The sequence below is a fragment of the Macaca mulatta genome, chromosome X (genome assembly GCF_049350105.2).
Source record: "Macaca mulatta isolate MMU2019108-1 chromosome X, T2T-MMU8v2.0, whole genome shotgun sequence".
NCBI lineage: Eukaryota > Metazoa > Chordata > Mammalia > Primates > Cercopithecidae > Macaca > Macaca mulatta.
The window spans coordinates 33922630-33947226 of NC_133426.1; positions in this window are offsets into that span (position 1 = coordinate 33922630).

Here is a 24597-nt window from a genome sequence, read left to right on the forward strand (position 1 = left end):
GGTGGCTGAGGGACAATATTCTTGAGCTTCCTAGATATTGTGTACTTTGATTGGACAGTTCTGTGAGTCACACCCAGAATCTCATAAAAGGGCCTTTTGTGTAAAAATACTGTGACTTTGGGGACAATATTCTTGAGCTTCCTAGATATTGTGTACTTTGATTGGACAGTTCTGTGAGTCACACCCAGAATCTCATAAAAGGGCCTTTTGTGTAAAAATACTGTGACTTTGGGGAGTGATGTCACCAAAATTGCAGAGTAGATGCAATCTGGCTTCACTGTCCTTCAAAGAAAACCAAAATGATCTTCAACACCAAGATCATCCCTAGCAATATTCCAGAACTCAAATATGAGGATGAGAGGATTTCTGGGCCATAGAAAAGTGAAAAACTCCAACCAGATGAAAAGAGAAAAGGAATTCTCCATCCTTGAGGCCCATCTCCCAGTCTGCCAGCACTGCATACTGATAATTGCTTTAAGACTCACAATTTCTTTTTTTTTTTTTTTAACTTTTTCTTTTTTAAATTTTTGGTTGAGGTTCAGGGATACATGCGCAAGTTTGTTATATAGTTAAATTGCATATTATGGAGGTTTCGTGTACAGATTATTTCATCACCCAGGTAATAAGTGTAGGATACCACAGGTATTTTTTGATCCTCTTCCTCCTCCTACCTCTATCCTCAAGTAGGCCCTGGTGGCTGTTGTTCCCTTCTTTGTGTCTATTTGTTCTCAGTGTTTACCTCCCACTTTTAGGTGAGAACATGTGGTATTTGGTTGTTTGTTCCTGTGTTAGTTCGATTAGGAAAATGGCCTCCAGCTTCATCCATGTTGCTGCAAAGGAAATGATCTCATTCTTTTTTATGGCTGTGTGGTATTGCATGGTGTATATGTACCATGTTTTCTTTATTCATTCTTCTGTGGATGGGCATTTAGGTTGATTTTTTTTTTTTTTTAAATTTTTGTATTTTTTTTTTATTGGTAATTTTTTTTTAAATTTTTTTCCAGCTTTATTGATGTACAATTGACAAATAAATATTATATATATTTAAGGTGTACAGTGGGACATTTTGGTATACATATACATTGTCAAAAGATTATCATTATCACGTTTCCCATTTTTCTATGCCTTTGACTATGTCTTTGTTATTGTGAATACTGCTGTGATAAACCTACGTGTACAGATGTCTTTGTGGTAGAATGATTTATATTCTTTTGGGTATATACTCAATAATGGGATTGCTGGGTTGAATGGTAATTCAACCTGTAGGAGAAAAACCCCCTGAAGACAACTGGAGACAGAGATGAACCAGGAATGGAAACCCCACTTTTTGAAACTCTGCTGTTTATCTCAGCTAAAGGAGGTTTCAAATCAGAATGGCTGTTCAATAGCACAATGCTGTAGCAGCCACACTCCATGGGTCTTCTGGGCATGAATGCATAGCCAGTCTTCTCACACATATTCCTTCTGGTATCCCCCCACCTACCAATCTCAGACAGGCAGTACTTTAACATTTGTGAGAGTAGAGGCAAACCTGGGTTTATGGTGCCATTTAGGAGGTAGCAGCTTGGGATTATGGAGAATCAGAGGCAATTGCAAAGAACTTCTAAGCAAACATACCCTAGAAAGACTAAAACAAGCAAGACAGTGAAGACTGGAATAAAACTAACTAATACTTCATTGTGAAACCATCGATATACATTCATAAGAAACAATAGGAAGCAAGGGAACCATGAACTCCCCAAACAGACAAAACAGTAAGACCAACCCTAATGAGATAGATAGTGATGTGCAAGGTCTTAGATCAAAAATTCAAAATAGCAGTTCTAAAGAAGCCAAACAAGTTAAAAGATAACAAAGAAAAGTAATTCAGAAATTTATTAGAGAAATTCAACAAAGAGATTGAAATAATAATAAATCCAGCAGAAATCTTAAAACTGAGAAATATATCTGCTGAACTAAAAATGCATTAGAGGCTCTCAAAATAGGAATGGATGACACATAGGAAAAAATCAGTGAGCTCAAAGACAAGCTATGTGAAAACAGAAATGAAAAAGGAGACATAACAACTGATACCACAGAAATACAAAGAATCATTAGCGAGTTTATGAACAACCATATGCCAAGAAATTGGAAAACCTAGAAGGAATGAATGACTCCTAGACACATGCAACGTATCAAGATTGAACCATGAAGAAATAAAAAAACCTGAACAGAGTAGTAACAAGTATCAACATCAAAGCAGTAATCAAATGTCTCCCAACAAAGGAAAACCCAGCACCTGACAGTTTCACAGGTGAATTCTCCCAACTATTTAATGAAGTCCTAATACCAATTCTACTAACTTTTCCAAAAAAAATTAAAGAGGTGTGAATATTTCCAAGCTCATTTTATGAGGCCAACATTATTGTGATACCAGAATCAGACATGGATACAACAACAAAAACATGAAACTACAGGACAATATTCCTGATGAACATAAATGGAAAAATCCTTAACAAAATCCTTAACAGAATAGCAAATTTAAAATATTACCTACCATGATAAAATGGTATTCATTCTAGGGATGCAAAGTTGGTTGCACATACACAAATAAATAAAGAGATGCATCATGTCAACAGAATAAAGTGTAAAAACCATCTGATCATTTTAATAGGCACTGAAAAAGCATTCAACAAAATTCAACATCATTTTATGATAAAAACTCTCAACAAACTCAATATATACCTCAAAACAATGAAGACCATACATGAGCCGGGTGTGGTGGGTCAGATCTGTAATCTCAGCACTTTGGGAGGCAGAGGTGGGTGGATCACTTGAGCCCAGGAGTTTGAGACCAGCCTGGGGAGGATCACCTGTGTGCGTGGTCATGGCTGCCATGAGCCACGATTATGCCACTGTACTCTAGTCTGAGTGACAGGGTGAGATGCTGTCTCAAATAAATAAATAAATAAAATGACCATATATGACAGTGTCACATATAACATCGTACTGAATGGGGGAAAATTAAATACCTTTCTCCAAGATCTAAAACAAGACATGGATGCCCACTTTCATTACTTTTTTTCAACATAGTACTGGACATCCTGACCAGAACAATTAGGTAAGAGAAAAAAATAAAGGGAATCCAAACTGGAAAGGAAGAAGTCAAATTGATCTTGTTCACAGGTAAAATGATATTACATTTCCAACAACCTAAAGACGCCACCAAAAAACTTTTAGAATTGAAAAGTGAATTTAGTAACATTGCAGGATACAGAACCAGTATACAAAAATTGTCATTTATAGATGCCAACAGCAAAAAAATAAAAAAATTCAAGAAAGTAATCCAATTTATAACAGACACAATATATAAAATATCTAGGAATTAATTTAACCAAAGAAGTGAAAGTGCTATACAAGGAAAACTACAAGACACTGATGAAAAAATTAAATGGGACACATAAAAAAGGAAAAGATATTGCATGCTCATGGACTGGAAGAATCAATACTTTTAAAAGGCCAGTGATCTACAGATTTAGTGCAATTATTATAAAAATGTCAATGATATTCCTTATAGAAATAGAAACAAATCATAAAATTAATATAGAACCATAAGTCTCCAAATAGCCAAAATAATCCCGAGCCAAAAGAATAAAGCTGGAGTTAGCCATAGCAACAAAAACAGCACAGTACTATAATATAAACAGAACATGGATCAATAGAACAGAAAAGGTAACCCAGAAATAAATGCATACATTTACAGCCAATTCTTTTTTTTTTTTTTTTTTTTTTTTTGAGATGGCGTTTCACTCTTGCTGCCCAGGCTGGAGTGCAATGGCATGATCTCGGCTCACTGCAAACTCCGCCACCCTGCCTCAGCCTCCCAAGTAGCTGGGATTACAGGCATGTACCACCATACCCTGCTAATTTTGTATTTTTACTGGAGACGAGGTTTCTCTATGTTGGTCAGGCTGGTCTGGAACTCCCAACCTCAGGTGATCCGCCCACCTCGGCCTCCCAAAGTGCTGGGATTACAGACATGAGCCACCGTGCCTGGCCCAGCCAATTCATTTTTAACCAGATTGCCAAAATAATACATTGTGAAAAGATAATATCTTCACTAAATTGTGCTGGGAAAACTGGATAAACATATGCAGAAGAGCATTATCTCTCATCATATACAAAACCAAATCAAAATGGATGAAAAACTTAAATCTAAGACCAAAAACTGAAACTACTAAAAGTAACCCTTCAGGAAGCACTTTGGGTTACTGATCTGAGCAAAGATTTTTGAGCAAGACCTCAAAAGCACAGGCAACTAAAGCAAAAGAAGACAAATGAGATTATGTCATGCTGAAAAGTTTCTGCAAAGCAAAGGACACAATCAGCAAAGTAAAGAGACAGCCTACAGAATGGTAGAAGAAACATTGCAAACTACTCATCTGACAAGGGACTAATAACCAGAATATACGAGGACTGCAAACAACTCAATAGCAAAAACAATTAGATAAATTTGCTTAAACAATGGGCAAATAATTTGAATAGCCATTTCTCAAAAGAAGAATGCAAAGGGCCAATAGGTATGTGAAAAATGCTCAGTGTCACTAATCATCAGAGAAGTATAAATTAAACCACAATGAGATATTACATCACTTCTGTTCAAATGGCTTTTCTCAAAAAGATAAAAAAAGTAATGGAGGCTGGTGAAGATGTAGAGAAAGGGAAACACTTATACACTGTTAGTGTGCGTGTAAATTAGTACAATCACTATGAAAAAAAGTATTGAAGTTCCTCAAAAAAATCTAAAAATATATTTACCATATGATTCAGTTATTCTACTGCTGGGTATATATTTGAATGAAAGAAAATAGGCGTATTGAAGAGAATTCTGCACTCCCATTTTTACTGCAGCACTTTTCACTGTAACCAAGATATGGGGTTAACCTAAGTGTCCATCAGTGGATGAATGGATAAAGCAATGTGGTACATGTATGCAAAGTAATATTATTCAGCCACAATAAAGAATAAAATCCTGACATTTGCGGCAATGTGGGTGAACTTGGAGGTCATTATGTTAAGTGAAATAAGCCATGCACAGGAAAGCAAATACTGCATGTTCTCACTCATATGTGGGAGCTACAAAAGTGGGTCTTATGGAGATAGGGGGTAGAATAATAGTTAACAGTGACTCAGGGGGGAGTGTGAAAAGGGGATGAAAACAGGTTGGTTAATGGGTATCAAGTGAGGTTAGATAGAAGGAATATGATCTTGAATTTGATAGTACAGTAGTTTGACCATAGTTAACAATAATTTATTATGTAGTTCAAAGTAGCTAACAGAGAAAAACTGGAATGTTCCCAACATAAAGAAAAAATAAATCTTTGAGGTCATGAATATTCCAATTATTCTGGTTTGATCATTAGACATTGTATGCATGTATCACATGTACCACAAAATATGTACAACTATCATGTATCAATAAAAAGAATTAATTTAGTATACATGAGTAATAACAAAACACTGTGACCTTGTATCTTACTGATTAAGGTATTAATAGTGTGTTAGTGTGTTTTCATGCTGCTAATAAAGACATACCTGAGACTGCATAATTTTTAAAGGAAAGAGATTTAATTGACTCACAGTTTCATATGGTTGCGGAGGCCTAACAATCATGGCAGAAGGTGAAGGAGGAGGAAAGACACGTTTTACATGACAGCAGTCAGGAGAGCCTGTGCAGAAGAACTGCTCTTTATAAAATCATCAGCTCTCATGAGACTTATTCACTATGAAAGCAGTATAGGAAAAACCCACTCCATGGTTCAATTACCTCCCACTGGGGCCGTCCCATGACATATGGGGATCATGGGAGCTACAATTCAAGATGAGATTTGGGTGGGTACACAGCCAAACCATATCATTCTGCCCCGGCCCCTTCCAAATCTTATGTCCTCACATTTCAAAACCAATCATGCCTTCCCAACAGTCCCCCAAAGCCTTAACTCATTCCAGCATGAACTCAAAAATCCAAGTCCAAAGTCTTATCTGAGACAAGCCCCTTCCACCTATGAGCATGTAAAGTCAAAAGCAAGTTAGTTACTTTCTAGATACAATGGGGGTACAGGCATTGGGTAAATATACTAGCGCCAAATGAGAGAAATTGGCAAAAATGAAGGGAGATGGGGGGCACACAAGTCTGAAATCCAATAGGGCAGTCATTAAAACTTAAAGTTCTAAAAGGATCTTTTTTGACTCCATGTCTCACATCCAAGTCATGCTGATGCAAGAGGTTGGCTCTCACAGCCTTGGGCAGCTCCGCCCCTGTGGCTTTGCAGAATAAAGCACCCTCCCGGCTGCTTTCATGGGCTGGCATTGAGTGTCTGTGGCTTTTCCAGGTGCATAGTGCAGGCTTCAGGTGAATCTACCATTCTGGGGTCTGGAGGACAGTGACCCTCTTCTCACATCTCCACTAGGCAGTGCCTCAGTGGGGACTGTGTGGGGACTCTAACCCCACATTTCTCTTCCTCACTGCCCTGACAGATTCTCCATGAGGGCCCTGCCCCTGTAGCAAAATTCTGCCTGCACATCCAGGCATTTCCATACATCCTATGAAATCTAGCCAGAGGTTCCCAAACCTCGGTTCTTGGCTTATGGGCACCCACAGGCTCAACACCACGTGGAAGCTGTCAAGGTGTGGGGCTTGCATCCCACGAAGCCATGACTAGAACTGTACCTTGGCCCCTTTAGCCACTGCTGGAGCAGCTGGAACACAGGGCACCAAGTCCCTAGGCTGCACATAGCAGGAGTCCCTGGACCTTGTCCAGGAAACCACTTTTCCCTGCTAGGTCTCTGGGCCTGTGATGGGAGGGGCTGCCATGAAGGTCTCTGACATGCTCTGGAGACATTTTCCCCATTGTCGTGGTGATTAACATTTAGCTTCTCATTACTTACGTACATCTTTGCAGCTGGCTTGAATTTCTCCCCAGAAAATGGGTTTTTCTTTTCTGTTGCATAGTCAGGCGGCAAATTTTCAAAACTTTTATGCTCTGCTTCATCTTCAATGCTTTGCCACTTTGAAATTTCTCCTGCCAGATACCCTAAATCATCTCTCTCAAGTTCAAAGTTCCACAAAACTCTAGGGCAGCGGCAAAATGCTGAGTCTCTTTGCATAGCAAGAGTGACCTTTACTGCAGTTTCCAAGAAGTTCTTCATCTACATCTGAGACCACCTCAGCCTGGACTTTATTTCCATATCACTATCAACATTTTGGTCGAAGACATTCAACAAGTCTCTAGGAAGTTCCAAATTTTACCACGTTTTTCTGTCTTCTTCCAAGCCCTCCAAACTGTTCCAACCTCTGCCTGTTACCCAGTTCCAAAGTTGTTTCCTCATTTTTGGGTATCTTTACAGCAGCACCCCACTCTACTGGTACCAATTTATTATATTAGTCTGTTCTCCTACTGCTAATAAAGACATACCCGAGACTGCGTAATTTATCTTATCTTAAGAAAGATGTTTAATGGAGTCACAGTTCCACATGACTGGGGAGGCTTCACAATAATGACAGAAGACAAAGGAGGAGCAAAGACACATCACACATAGCAGCAGGCAAGAGAGTGTGTGCAGAACTGCTGTTTATAAAACCATCAGATCTCATGAGACTTATTGACTATCACAAGAACAGCATGGGAAAAACCCACCCCTATGGTTCAGTTACCTCCCACTGGGTCTCTCCCACAATACATGGGGATTATGAGAGCTACAATTCAAGATGAGATTTGGGTGGGAACACAGCCAAACCATATCAAGGCAAAATGTTGTCTGGCCACACCATTGGCTTTCTTTCCAGAATCAACTTTCCTGACAGTAGATCTCCTAATATTAGTGTCTTTTGCAATTAAGACAGGCCAAAAAGCTCCCTAGTCATTAAGACCTGTTTCCTTTTTGCTTAACAGTTCTCTCAATTTATCTCTTTCCTTTTGCACTTTACTATAAACACCAAGAACAAATCAAGCTGCACCTTTAACACTTTTTTGGAAATTTGCTCAGCTAGGTATCCTAGTGCCTTTTTTACTACTTCTGCTTTTCACGTAAATGCAGGGCACAATTCCAATAAGATTTCTGCCTCTATGTGAGAAGAATTCCCTGTTCTCTAGTTTACTGTAATAATTTTATCCCTTTATTCTGAGCCTTTACTGGCAGCATATTCCAAGTGCAGACTTCTACAAGCTGTATGTTCAGGTCAGTCTAGGATTTTCTATATGCTCCTCAACGATTTTCCAGCTTCCACCCCCTCCCAGTCATTTAAACATTCCAAAGTCATTTAAATATTTTCAGATAACTAGCACCTCATTTATAATATCAATCTGTATTAGTTTCCTAATACTGCTCTCATAAATTACTACAAACTTTGCACCTGGAAAAAACCCCACTAATTTATTATTCTATATTTCTGTATATCACAAATCCTATACAGGTCTTACTGGGCTGTGATCAAGGTGTTGGCAGGGATGCCTTCCTTTCTGTAGATTCTAGAGGGGAAATATTTCTTGCTCACTTAGATTGTTCACACAATTAAATTCCTGCAGTTGTGAGACTAAGGTCTGGTGTTCTTGCTGGCTGTAAGCTGAGAGTTATTCTCAACTTCTAGAAGTTGTCTACATGTTTTAACTCCTTTCCTCCATTTTCAAGTCTCTCTCATGCTTCTCCTGTCTCTTATACATTAACACATCTCTCTGACTGACATTTCTGTCTTCCTTCTCTGCTTTTAATTGCCCATGTGACTACACTGGGTTTACCTGGATAACCCAGAATGATCTCACTATCTTGAGGTCTGCTAATTGGAAACTGTAATTTCATCTTTAGCTTTAACTTCCTTTTCCATTATCATATTCACTGGCATGATGTTAGAGGTTAGGAAATGGACGTATTTAGAGTTGGGGGCATTATTTTTCCTTACACTTCAAAATTGTTTTTAAATGAGGTTCAATTTATCCCAGATTATTTCTCAACCATTTATGAAATCATGAAAAAACCCTCAGTTGAACTCTGCTAAAATTATCTCAAAAGTAGCTGTGAAGTGGTAGGCTACAAAGTTCTATTACCCTTCTTTTTACTTTTGTATTTAGTCACATCCAGTCTTCCTTCATGGAGACACAGAAGTTAGAGGAGAACATCTTTTCCCTTCCTTGGGTTAACAGTTTTTTCTGCCTCCATTCAGATTCAACTCAACCTACAGGTCTGAGATCCGCCCTACTGCTACAACTCAGTCCTATGCACTAACCACTGACTATTGTCTTGATATTCTTCTTTCTTTAGATGAGCGCAGATAAGAAGATGCTAAGCTCTAAACTTACATGGGATAGAAAAGTGCATATTATGTTCCTCACCTCCTACTCACCAATGGAGGCATAAACGTAGCCATCACATGGAGTACATTGTCTAAGGATTCTGCACTGTTTTTTATAGCTTATTTTTTCTAAGTCCCAGATATTTTCATTTTTAGTTATATATTATCATTGTAATCATAATTATTACATTATTATTTGTATTGAGGTAACCCAGGATGAGTATGATACACTTCCTTAACTTCTTTCTTGATACACACCTTAACTTCTTTCTTGTTATTGTTTGTTAATATGTAAGACAAATCTGTAGTGATTAGAATATTCTAACCATTGGCTAAATCTGAAAAAGTAATAGCAGTGATGAGTCTTTCAGTTACTAGTAACTAGATAAGTCAAATTTATTTCATTTTTGATTGGCAGGGGTTTCTTGGAGTACTTGACATCTCTGATATGGTGAAGCGATCTCATTGTCTGGGGTAACACCTGTGGTTTGTTGTCTCATGGCCACAGAGATTCAGGACGTGGACACCCAAAGGGTGAGGTTTAGAGCAGAAATTTAATAGGTAAGAGAAAGATAATATCTTTCTACTCCAGACAGGGGTCCCAGAAAAAAGGGTCGCCTTTTTACAGTTTGGATACAGAGGCTTTTACAAGAAACCAATAGGGGGCTGGGTGTCTCATTTGCATAAGGCATGCATTTCTGGTAGTTCCACCCCATCCTAATGTGCATAAGGGCTCTTAGCTTGAGTTACTCCATGTTGCTTTGTTCCCCTTATTGCACATGTGTCAGGGGACAGAATTTTCCATTGCAGGCATGTCTGGGCAAGTCCCCTGTGTAGCCTTTCTTATCCACGTGGCTGGGGGATGTCTTAGGCAAGTCCCCTGGGCAAGATCCCTTATCTGTGCCTGTAACATTATTTTTCAGGTTCTTCTTTTGTTTGAAATAATTTAACTGAGGACCCACTATAAAACCAAAGACCCACCCTAACTGTCTGACTGACTGGTTTCTTCCTTTCCCCTCTCTCACTGGTACAAGCTTTGGCCTCCAATATAAAAGAAGCAAGTGAGGGCAGCTATCAGCAGGATTAGAGATACACATAGGAAATTATACCTTAATTTAGAAGAAATATGTGTGTGAAAACATGGAAACTAAGCAGTCCTGCCATATAGTATGTATAAAACAGAATAAATTATATTCCTGTACTGTTTATTTTATTATTTGTTTTATGATATAAATCTACAATAATCTACTCATATTGTTGGTAAACATCTTTTATAATAAGTCCTTTTAGAATCCCAACTTTAACAAAAAGTATAAATTTAATAAAGCATTAAATATTAAACATAGAGTTCAAGTAATTTAATAAAGAAAAAGTATCTTGCACAGAGTTTTGTTGACATAATCATCCTCCAAGAGGGCTGCAATATCACTGAAAACATAAAACAGAAGACAGATGAAAGTGAGATGGAGTAGCATCTACTTTAAAAGTTGATAGTTATTTTAAAAACTTGTTCTTGCAAGCCCTAATTTAACCTGCAGATACAGCAGGTGCAATTGCATACTCCTCTGTGAATCCTGAGTTTTTCTTATATCAGATGTTTATACTTCTAAGTTAATATCACTCATTTTTTTCAAAGTTCATTCACTTACTGAATAAGGTTTACTCAAGGGTTTGATGTGTTACAGTACTGCAGTAGGCATTAAAGTCTTTAAAGTAACATTAGGTAAATATTTAAGAACTAACACACTGTAATCTTAGTTTCTACCTATTGTTATTTAGTCTTTATTATATGCTGATCTTTCTACTTGTAATAGCATCTTCTTATCCCCTGAGAACTTTTCATTATTTAGAAATTTAGAAAAATATAAACATAGATAAATTTTACATGTAAGAGCCATTTAAACAAATATTATTAGAGATCACAGAGCATCCCACTAACCTAATTGTTTTTATTCTAGAAGACAGAAAAATATGCAAGTTTTAATCATAATATAGATGAATCATTTTGGAAATCAATTATATCATCTGCTAAAAGGATGATATCTTTTGTGTTGAATTTTCATAGATTTTTTGAGAGAAGATGGCAATGAATGATACTCAAAGTTGATACACCATTTACCATAGATTATTTTTCTGGGTCTGATGTGAGATTTTTTTGCTATATCATAGTTGTATATATTTATGAATTACATATAATATTTTGATATGTGTTTATAATGTGTAATAATAAAAGTCAAAGTAGTTGGGATATCTATCACCTTGAACATTTATTCTTCATCTTGAAATGTTACAATTCTTCTATTCTAGCTATATTGAACTATATAATAAGTTATTGTTAGCTATAATTTTCCTACTGTATTATCAAATGCTAAAATGTATTCCTATCTAATTGTATTTTTGTACCACTGAAGCAGCTTCTCTTCATCTCCCCCATCCATCCTTCACTTTCCAGCCTCTTAGTTTTTATTAAAAGTTTGCTTGTTCACATAAAAAAAAAAGAAGTAAGCATTGTTAATGGCTCCATATTCAACTTTGCAAATAGTTAAATGATACCAGTATATTAGTGATGTTATCAAATGAAACATCTGCAAATAGAAAGTCAGTTAAGTTTATCCCCATGGTACAGTAGTTTAATTTTTTTCTTCTAAGTGATGAAATCTAAGTCAAATTCCTGAAAGTTCATTTTCTTTTTTTTTTTTTACTTTTATTTTTTTTTTTTGAGACAGAATCTTGCTCTGTCGCCCAGGTTGGAGTGCAGTGGCGCGATCTCGACTCACTGAAAGCTCCAGCTCCCGGGTTCAAGCCATTCTCCTGCCTCAACCTCCTGAGTAGCTGGGACTACAGGCACCCGCCACCATGCCCAACTAATGTTTTGTATTTTTTTTAGTAGAGATGGGGTTTCACTGTGTTAGCTAGGATGGTCTTGATCTCCTGACCTCGTGATCCGCCTGCCTTGGCCTCCCAAAGTGCTGGAATTACAGGTGTGAGCCACTGTGCCCAGCCTGAAAGTTCATTTTCTTGAAGGCGAAATATCTGAAGTTATCATAAATAATTTAAAAAATTTAAGTACAAATTCAGCAATAAAGGTAATATTAGTTATTACAAGGGGATAATAGGCAATATAAATCTATGCAACAGAAATATGCTTGAAATTGGTTGTAGCATAAAACTAATTCATAACTGTGTCATAATAAGATGCAGTATTCTACTGTTCAAAATAAAATGTTAAGTTACCAAAATTTAGAAACGGCTTATATACACAATTAATGTAATACACTTTTTTTTGTAATGAAATTGATGTTGAATAGTTAAAATTATTCAGTATAACAGTATTTTCTATCTTTGTTACCTATTATCAATAAGAATTTAATGATATTTGAATTTTTAAAAGAAATACTTTGTAAATCATCTTAGGTATCGTACAATGATTGTTGAGCTTATTTGTATACACATAAACATATTCTTAAATTTTAGGTGATGTTCAAAATTGCTTGAAAATCTTTAATGAGAGCATTCGATGAATGCAGCACAAAGGAGTTCATATCTTAAAGCTATAAATAAAATAAAAAATTATGGTAAGCAGAGCTTATATACTTTGTGGTACTGATTCCTACTAAAGAAAGTAGGAAGTAACAACAACAACAACAAAAAGCAAACAGAATGAAGGTGCAAATGTCTATGAGTTAATTCTGAAATTGCTACTTTGGAACATCTTAACCAGTGGAATTAATCATTTGATTAACCATGTATTTTCAGTTGGGTACACCTATACACTGTATTGCATTAGAAGGAGATCACAGGAGTTTGCAGTATCTAAATCCGGAATCCTTCAAAATAGTTGTAAATATACACAATTTGTTTGACAATTTTTACTTGCAAAAACATTTTTAAGAAAGTTTCTGAATCCTGGCAAAAATCTGTGAAAGTACTGGAGCTTAAATGTTTATATATTTGACTATAGAAATAGAATTGTAAATATCCTCTATTTAGCATAATTTTCTCTAAGCCTATACTTCCACATCTATAGTTACCATATTTTTTTAAGAATGTTACGGCATACAAGAAGACTCAGTTAAAAGTATAAACATTGTAAATTTGCTAATTATAAAATACAACTTTAAATACTATGATATCAAATGTTATGCAAAAATTAAAATTATGCATCTATACAAAAATAAAAATTTTAGAAACATGCTAGTAGTATATTAGAGAGGAAATCTAAGAAACTGAATAAAACATGCCAATATTATTTTTTAGCGTATTGAATTGTATTATTGTAGCATTCACGTAATCCATATGAATACTTTCAAAATATTTTAATTTACTCAATGTTGTATATGTTATTTTTATAAAGTTTTAACTTTGAACAATTGTTTGAATAAAACATCTTATATGTTCATTGACATAATAAAACAAATTTTCTTGCTGATAATTTTTATTAAAAAAGCCATTGACCCTGATTTATTTTCAGATGTGTTTAATATAATATAGTATGATGAACATACTGATATAGAACTAAGTAACATCTTTGATGATCCAACAACATAATGAACAAAACAGCCATTCAGAAACTTTAGTAGGGATTGGATTTGGGCCCTTATATACCATGAATTTACAATGTAAGGAAGCTTAGTAGAGAGACCTAGTCTAGAAGAGCTGGATTTCTACTTGGCTTAAGGCTTCTCCAGTGGGAATGTATATTGCCAAGTGACACTCACTGAGGGAAGGACCAGTGATCCCCAAAACTAAATCTGTAAAACTCTGTAAATACATCTGTGTGACAACACTGTTTTGGTTATTACCTATTGCTAATATTTCCTGTAACTCATGTCCTCTTCTGGTTGAATGTTCATGACCACACTGATGTTAGAAAACCTGGACTAGTTTCTGAAAACTTCACTTATGGTCTAAGTTTACTCAAACTTAACCTGTTCCTATGATATTCAAATTAATGCTTTCAGTTTGGTTCTGTGGGTCACCTTGTCTTGTTTAATTGACTTGATAACGGCTATGCTTGGGCCATACAACTCCTATCTGAACCTGCCTTAAACTACCTGGGAGCTGTCTGTCACAAAGGTCAAATTTGAGGATTTAAAACGTTTTGTACTTAAGATACTATATGTATTATATATTTACCATATCCTGAAAAAGCCATGGTCATCTCAGAATCTCATTTGTGGCAGACAAGAGGGACTGACCTCTTTTATAACTTGAGCTTGTCAGTGTCCACTCTGCTAGCTGGCAGAACTAGTATTGGTTTGGCCTCTATATAAAGCTGAAGTCTTTCCAATTCCCAGTTTATCTTTTCAAACTTAAAGCACTCTATGTTACATATATTCATAGACCGAAGAGTCATGATGTGGTTGAGTGACCTCTTAACATAGTCCTCAGCCTGATTTTATATGAACCTTAGACTGTTCATAGCTGTTAATAAGTGACCTCTAGAGATGAACATCTTTAGGAAATAAACATCCTCAAGATATAGACATTTTTAAGTCCTAAGATAAAATCCTAGGTCAGTGATATGGTTTGGCTGTGTCTCCACCCAAGTCTCATCTTGAATCGTAGCTCCCATAATCCCCACGTGTCATGTGAAAGACTGGGATGGAGGTAATTGAATCATGGGGGTGGGTCTTGCCTTTGCTGTTCTCATGATAGTAAGTCTCATGAGATCTAATGGTTTTATAAAGGAGAGTTCCCCTGCACATGCTGTCTCACCTGCCGCCATAAAAGATATGACTTTGCTCCTCATTCACCTTCAGCCATGACTGTGAGGCCTCCTCAGCCATGTGGAACTGTGAATCAATTAAACCTCTTTCCTTTATAAATAACGTAGTCTCAGGTATGTCTTTATTAGCAGTGTGAGAACAGACTAATACAGTCAACTTCAATTCAGTCAAGAGCTTTACAAAGGAATCCATAATTCTGAATAAAAACCCTAGTGGTCAAATAAAGAACTTCTGTGTTTTCAGGTATTTTCCAGATACTACTGATGTTGCACCCTCTCTCCTCTACCCGTGCAGAATTCTCTTATTTACTCTGAATGTTCAAATTTCTGGATATAAAAGCTTTCCTGGACTTTGTGACTTGCTGGGAAGGATTTCCCTTGGAAGATCCTGTCCCCCATTTTCAGTATGTGTCTCTCTTCACTTGCTCAAGTGAGGAGAGACATGGGCTTTTTAAATTTAACTGTTATTTTAACTTCTTTATACCTCCCCATTACTAAATTTGTCAGTGTTCTAAAAAACAATTAAAAATAAAGCTTCAGGAAATCAATAATGCACTTCAATTAGTAAGGACAATTTTGTGTCAAATGCCTTATTATGTTTTGTTGGTAATAGTAAGTTTAAAGAATTATTTAAACAAATTTAAAGAATGGTAAATCTATCTGACCACAACTGTAAATATTTATCCAATTGCTGAGATTTATCTTGTGTCAGGGTTAAAAAGCAAGACTGCTCTTCTAATAGCCTACTATTATTTTAACATATACATTTAGCTTCTTGCTAAAGAAAATAGGCTAAAGGATTTTTATTTATTTATTTATTATACTGATATTTGACAATTCTAATGGATGCTTCAAGGGAACACTCAATTCTTACATAAAATTTTGTAGCATATTTTATGAGTTGACACATTGAGTAGTAAGGTCAATGTTGTGTGAAGGGCATTGTATATGTGAGTTCTTTGTGCACTGGAAATCCATAAAAATCAGTTTATTCCTTTCTTTTTAACAAGTGTTTCTGAAAGAAAATACTGTTACATTCGGATACTTTAAACAAAAGTGAAGTTTGCTTTAACGATAGCATCAGCTTTCAAAAAAAAGACTTATTCACAGGTATAATATCTTTGTCAGCTTTATTGATCTTAACTAACAATAACAAAGGTAATGTAAGGTTTTTTAGAGTATGAAAAATAAACAGATTGGGACTGATTTATTTTTTAAATAACTTTAAAAAAGTATTGTTTCTGTCATATCATCTGTTCCAATAAAATTTCTAGTTGACATTTATATTGGAAGTAAATTTTAACCTGTAAAATGTCTCTGCAATCCATTCAGAAATAATACTATCTACATTTATTTGGCATTTGAAGTTTTGTTGCAATTACAGTGTGATTCCTTAGAACAACGCTATGCAAAACACTTTCAATTTCTTCAAGGCACATAGTGCTACACAGTAGAAGGGCTAAAACAATTTATGAACTTGAAAAGTCAAAACACTGAATTAGAAAAAAAATGTAGAAAAGGAAAAACCAAATTAAGGTCACAAAGCAGCAATCACACCATGAGCTTTAGAGTGGGGTACACAATAACACACAGCTTTTGGTTTTTGAAAGACAGTGATAAAATAGAGGATACATCATTTCTAAATCCTCAATCAGGAAAAAACAAGGCATTTTCTATTTCTTTGGGATTGTCTTTTCTTTTTATGTTTTGAGTCACATTTCAATACCTTATCAAACAGCAGTATAAACAGTCTGAATTATATAGTTAGCAATACCTAATTGAAAATGCAATTTTACCCATGTTAATAGGATAACATATAAATTCAATTCAGGAAATTATTGGATCTGTTACCCACAAAATATGGAAACACGGGATCATAATCATGTAATTTAAGGTCATAAAAGGCATCTGGTCTCAATCTTCAGCATATAAGGTTATTTAATTTGTTCATTGAAGACTTGCATTCCTTGTTGTCTTGAAAATATCTCATTTTTTCATAATTAAAGATAATCCTTCTTGTACAAAAAATCAGTGTTTAAAAGAAATGCAAAAGCCACATGTTCTTTCTAACTAAAAGTTACTAAGAATATTTTCAAAACAGATCACTTACGAAGTTTTATTTTTAAGTAAATAATATTTTTATCACTTATAAGTGGGAGCTAAACTACAAGGATGCAAAGCCACAGAATGATATAATGGACTTTGGGGACTAGGGCGGAAGAGGTTGAAGGATAAGACTATCTATAGGGTACAGTGTACACTGTCCCAGTGACAGGTGCACCAAAATCTCAAAAGTCACCACTAAGGAACTTATCCATGTAACCGAAAACCACCTGTATCCCCAAAACTATTGAAATAAAAATAAAAATAAAAGAAAAAGAATAAATAGAAGATTTTGCACGGTAATAATTTTAAGATATTTAAGTGTAAAATTTTGACATATTTGTCTTTAAAAATTCTCTAACAAGCAAACCACAAATATCTACTATTCTAGAAAGGTTTTCTGTTTAAGCTGTTTTTTTTGTTGTTGTTGTTATGAAAAACTTTACATTTTGATGTTGAATAAAAATAAATACTTCTATTTAGTTCAGTAAGTGGTTATTAGTCCATATTATAATGTCTTGTAATTAATTAAGAGTAGCTTTTAAAAAAGATTTTAAAACGTTTTTAAGGAAGTAAATTAATAATGCACCAGGCTATTTAAATAAAAGCAAAATTAAATTAAAAGAATACATAGTAAGCTTTGCATTTTAAGATCGACTGTAATGACATTCAACTTGCCATTTTAATTTTCTATTTCTTAAACTTTTTATTTTGCAATAATTTTTAACTTACAGAAAACTTGTAAGAATAGAGGAAATATTATTTTTTTTCTTTCTAACTTTCATTTTAGGTTCAGGGGTACATGTGCATGTTTGTTACATGGATAAATCATATGTCCTAGGATTTGGTGTACAGATTATTTCCTCACCCAGGTAATGAGCATAGTACTCCACTGGTAGTTTTCCAGTTCTCATCCTCCTCCCACTCTTCACCCTCATGTAGGTTCCAGTGTCTAGTGTTTCCTTCTTTGTGTCCACGTGTACTCAATATACAGCTCCCACTTACAAGTGAGAACCTGTGCTATTTGGTTTTCTGTTCCTGCTTTAATTTACTTAGGATAATGGCCTCCAACTGCATCCATGTTTCTGCGAAGAACATAATTTTATTCTTTTCTATGGCTGCACAGTATTTCATGGTGTAAATGTGCAACACTTTGTTACTTTCCCCATTTAAAATTCCCTTGCTTTTAACTTTCATTTTAAGTTCAAGAGTACATGTGCAGTTTTGTTACCTAGGTATACTTGTGTCATGGGGGGTGTGTTGTACAGATTATTTCATCACCCAGGTATTAATATTAAGCCTGGTACCCATTTGTTATTTTTCCTGACCATCTCCCTCCTTCCACCCTCCGGCCTCCAATAGACCTCAGCATGTGTTATTTCCCTCTATGTATTCTCATCATTTATCTCCCACTTACAAGTGAGAATATGCATGTGGTATTTGCTTTTCTGTTCCTATGTTAGTTTGTTAAGGATAGTGGCCTCCAGCTCCATTTATGTTCTTACAAAGGACATGACTTCTTTCTTTATTTTTTTTATCCAGTATACCATTGATGGTCATTTAGGTTGATTCCATGTCTTTGCTATTGTGAATAGTGCTGCAATGAACCTATGTGTGCATGTGTCTTTAACGTAGAATGACTTATTTTCCTTTGGGTATATATTCGGTAATAGGATTGCTGGGTTGAATGGCAGTTCTGTTTTAATTTCTTTGAGAAATCTCCAAACTGCTTTCCACAGGGGCTGAACTTATTTACATTCCCACCAGCAGTGTGTAAGTGTTCCTTTTTTTCCTGCAACCTTCCCAGCATCTGTTATTTTTTTTACTTTTTAATAATAATCATTCTGACTGCAACTTGCTGTTTTAAATATAAACTCTTAAAGATCAATTAAAAATACATTGTTACTTTAAGAATATCTGAAACACCTAAAATTTCCAGTAACTGCTACTGAGGGACAATGACCATTCAGTGGCCATAGCATTCTACAAGCATGTTTTTCAGGGACATCTGAATATAGACTCCAATAATTTTCTCACATAAGGATGTTTTCTTGTTGATGCTGAATTTTACTCAAGAACCAGAGAGCCCAGCATTTATTATTATCAGCATACATTCTGTATTATTTATGTGAGTCATTCCTGAATGGATATCTAAACGCTAAATATAAAAAGGTGATATAAAAACCATAATTGATCTTTCTAGATCTGGTGAGACACTATTTTGCACATTTGCATCACTGGAAACCAGGTTTCTTCTCTTAGGGCCCCTGGTAACCAAAAGAGACTGTGCTAAATATCCTGCGTCTGTGGCCATCTTCTTTCCAGTTTTCAGTTAACTTTATAGAATAAGTATATATCTGTTGTTTTTATACTAATTCACAGTATTCTTCTCCAAGTGTTCACTGGATTATACTATAGGGTGACAGCACCCTCCCAATGCAGTTTCTTCATGGTTTGAGTTGAAGCTCAGACTTAGTGAATTTATTGACAATGTGAGAAGTGACAGGTATAGTTTACTGGTGCCTCAGGCACTCCATCATTCCCTTATACTTGAATTCTGTGCAGCTGTAGGTTCTTCACCTCTTTATCCACACACTTAGTTATACTGAGTAGCTTTCTGATTAAGATAGTAATATTAGTTCACAATCCAAAACAATGAAAATTGGGAAGTAAAACTACATAGAGAAAGAAAACCAATAACTTGTAAAATGAATGCAGATGGAAAAAAGTTTTTAAATAAACAAAAAACGTACTAACAGAAACAATAGAATATATTAGCAATATGAGAATAAAAAATTATAATTAAAAGGCAAGTATTAATATGAAAATTATATAGTAAGTAATACCAGAGCCTAAATAAATGGTGGAATGTATAAAGCAAAAGGAATATTTTTCAATTTAAAAACCAGACTGAGAAATAACCACAGAAGTAAAGATAGAATTATATATATATATGTATTTTTTTATGAAAGAAGAGTTTAAAACATATGAAAGATAGAAGTAGAAATTCCAAAATGCAAATAACAGAAATCCTGGAGAAAAAGCAAAGAATGAAGAAGTAGAAATATTTGAAGAAATATGGGAGCTATAGTTTATAAAATATAATTCAGAAATAAATGTATAGACATTAAAAAATGAACAATGTCTGATTGAAAAACAATTATCAAGTGTTATTAAATAAAATTTATGGGAGACGGTTGATTTGGACTAGGCTTTTACACTAAGGCTAAAAGACCAAACCAACATAAAGTTAAACTACAGTAGCTGAGCTCTACTTAATTGCAGGAGGATTTGTACCTAATTAAGCTGTTACTAATTAAGTTGTATTTACACCACACTTTCGTTTCCTATAAATGCTGTCAGATCGTGTTATTGGTTGGGGTTCTCTGAACTTGCTTTGATTCAGAGGACTGCCCATTTGAGAATTGTTTATGTTTTGTTTGCTTTTATTTACTCTGTTTTGTTTTGTTTTCCTTTGCTCAAACTCAGTTAAAACTTAAGCTAATCTAAGGTATTTTTTCTGTTTACAAGTCCCAAAGAGTGTTAAGAAAAATAAAAATTATTATTAAAAGTTAGTGAATACACAAGACAATGGAAAATGTGTAAAGATCATTCAATAAGAAAGAACAGAACTACAGAGCATTAGACTTCTTAACTAAAGCAGTTTCCAGATGAAATGGAGGCATATTTTTAACTATTTGAAGGATAGAAAAATTGAGGCATATTTTTGATGATTTGAAGGACAGGAAATTTGAAACTTACATTTAATTTTTAATGAAATAATCATTAAAATGTGAGCACATAATTAAAATATTTTTAGGAATTAAAGACCACAGAAGATTTACCACATAAAACATAAAAGTCATAAGCAAAACCTTTCGAGTGAGTGAATTATTTAAATGCAAAGAGGAAAGTACCTCCAGGTAACTTATGAACTTGTGTCAGTACGTTTAAGCAAATATCTTGATAAAATTGGCTATTTAAAAATGCATAAATACATATGTAGGTACATACCTAAGAGAAAAGAAAAAAGAGAGAGTCTCCATAACACATCAGCCTCAATATTTATAAAATATTCACATAGCACCTGTATGAAAGGTGAGTGAGTCCCTAGGATATGGACATGAAAAGATAATAAAATTTGTGGGTTTTGAGGATGACATGGATCACTTTTAAGGTATGCTATTTAAAAGAGATGCAAATAAAAGCCAAGATAATAAAAAATTTGTATATGGACAGAATAAAGATACAATGAGACAATACCAACCAAGAATGCTGGTGTAGAAATATAGATACAACAATTTTTACACACAAAACTTGTCAGGAAAATGACACAATTCTGAATATGTAAATACTGAGTGTGCCAATGATCCTTCATCTTCAGTGCTGAAGCACTAAGCATCCTGTGAGAAATATTAGTACCTATTGTGAGTATTGCTGCAATAAACATACGTGTGCATGTGTCTTTATAGCAGCATGATTTATACTCTTTTGGGTATATACCCAGTAATGGGATGGCTGGGTCAAATGGTATTTCTAGTTCTAGATCCTTGAGGAATCACCACACTGTCTTCCACAATGGTTGAACTAGTTTACAGTCCCACCAACAGTGTAAAAGTGTTCCTATTTCTCCACATCCTCTCCAGCACCTGTTGTTTCCTGACTTTTTAATGATCGCCATTCTAACTGGTGTGAGATGGTATCTCATTGTGGTTTTGATTTGCATTTCTCTGATGGCCAGTGATGATGAGCATTTTTTTCATGCGTCTGTTGGCTGCATAAATGTCTTTTTTTGAGAAGTGTCTGTTCATATCCTTTGCCCACTTTTTGATGGGGTTGTTTGTTTTTTTCTTGTAAATTTGTTTGAGTTCTTTGTAGGTTCTGGATATTAGCCCTTTGTCAGATGAGTAGATTGCAAAAATTTTCTCCCATTCTGTAGGTTGCCTGTTCACTCTGATGGTAGTTTCTTTTGCTGTGCAGAAGCTCTTTAGTTTAATGAGATCCCATTTGTCAATTTTGGCTTTTGTTGCCGTTGCTTTTGGTGTTTTAGACATGAAGTCCTTGCCCATGCCTATGTCCTGAATGGTATTGTCACAATAACAGACTTGGAACCAATCCAAATGTCCATCAATGACAGACTAGATTAAGAAAATGTGGCACATATACACCATGGAATACTGCATCCTAGCATCAGAGCTTCTTGTGGAATTGACTGAGGCCTTTGTTATGACCACATCACAGCTACTTGCTCCCTCTGCTAGTGATAATATTAAGAGTAATTCCTGAATGCAAATCTCCATCTCCAAGTCTCCTTCCTATGGGACTTGAACTGCAACAGTTGGTGCCTGGGTTGCTACTAGAAAGCAGATGCTAACATGATACTTTGGAACTGATCACTTGTGACCCAGCAAGCAATAAAAACTCCATCACTGATGGTAGATGGAACCCTGAGGGCACATGACACATGGTGGCATGCCAATGATTAAAACATTTACTTATGATGAATTAGAATGGTGTACCACAGAAGGGTATGCACTAGCTAGGGCAATGCACCAGGGATATGGTTAGTCTAGGGGCAATAATAGACACAAGCATAATGGAAATAGGTGGCTGTTCCTGGGACAATTGATTTTTCAAAAAGATATAATTGATGACAGCAATGGCCCATCCAGGGCGGCTACTACCATTATGCTGACTGCAGCAGGGAGGTGCAAGAGATGATGGCAGAAGTGACTGCAGGAGCAACAATGGTGGTGGTGGCGGCGGGGGGCGTTCCCTGTGCCCTACATCCCTGAGGCAGTTGACTGTGCCACCCCCACCCTCTCATGGCTGGGCAGGACCCGTTTCCAGGTCTGGAGCCTCCACCATGGCCTCAACCTCACTCCCTACCACCATCCTGGGGGCCCGTGAGCATCTGGCCAAAGGTGCAACCAGGACTTGTGGGGCTGGCCCTGGAAGCATCAGGTTCATTTGTATGGGATTGGCTGGGGCCACCAAGCCACTTGCACCTCACCCACTGCCCTGGGAGCCGCAGCAATGGAGCTGGGCCAAGTCACCCACCAGTGGGGGAGTGGTGCAGTTGTTCATGAAGGGGCAGTCAGAGAGGGGCCCTGAGGTGGAGCTGGGCCTGGGAGGGTGCCATGCTCTGCACAGCCAATGGGAGCTGGGAGCAGAGCAGGTAGGAGCCCTGCCCTCCTGGGCATGGCTGTAGCTGCCCAAGTTGCAGCTGCAGACCCAGGCATCTCTGTACTCTTGGGGCCCTAGGAATGTCCCTTCTTGCCCCTGTGGGCTTGGAGTTGTCTGCTCCTGCTGCCTGGCCCCTCTCCACTCTCAGTGCCTACTCTGATCACAGAGCAAAGTTGAGGCCAAGCCTGGGTGCTGTTGCAACCTGACCAGATATGCACATCCTCAGGGCAGTGCTGATATGCCAGTCCCCTGCCATCTTGGCCCCCTCCAGACTTTGGGTACCAAGGAGCATGGGAGGGAGCCTAAGGAGGGGTTGAGGGCAGCTCAGTACTGGCCTGCAGGTGTCCCTTGGCACAAACAGCCTGGGCATCACAGATGGCAGCACCCTAGGCACAAGGGGGTGGGTCCCTGGTGAAGCCCCACCTTCAAGCTGGGGAGATCCTGAAGCCTGGGAGCTGTGCTGCTGCTCCAATGGAGCAGACGGGGAACTTGTGGTGGCTTTTCTGGGCCTACTCATGGCTGCCCATGGACCAACTGGTGCACTCTTCCTCCCCTCTGAAGCCCATAAAAGTCCCAGACTCAGCCAGACTCGAGGACATGATGGGACAACGAGATGCAGAGAGAAGCTGTCTACCCCAGGTTCTCCTCTCTGCTGAGAGCTGAGATGATGGGACAATCAACTACAGAGAGGAGCCACCCTCCCTGCAGAGAGCTGGACACTCACTGGGATGACCTGCCCAGCAGAGAGGAGCTATCCCTCTGCTGAGAGCTGAGGAGACAATGACCGACCAGCTTCAGAGAGGAACTACCATCTCTGCTGAGAGTTAGGCACTCATTTGGACAGTCTGCCTAGCAGAGAGGAGCTACCCTCTCTGCTGAGAGCTGAACACTCATTTGGACACCCTGGCTATGGAGAGGAGCTGCCCACTGAGCATCTCCTCTGAGCTATTCTATTGCTCAATAAAGCTCCTCTTCTTTTTGCTCACCCTCCACTTGTCTGTGTACCTCATTCTTCCTGGATGCAGGACAAGAACTTGGGATCTGCTGAATGGCAGGGCTAAAAGAGCTATAACACAAACAGGGCTAAAACATGCCCCTTGCCTGCCAGGTTGTGGGTGACAGGAAAAAGAGAAGAGAGAATGAGAGAAGAGCTGTGGCCCTTCAGGGAGCCCAGACTTACGAGCTCCCCAAGCCAGGGCTGTGACACCCTCTTTAGGGCTTTGCAGTTCCTGGTGTCTCCAAGCTTCCGGGTACC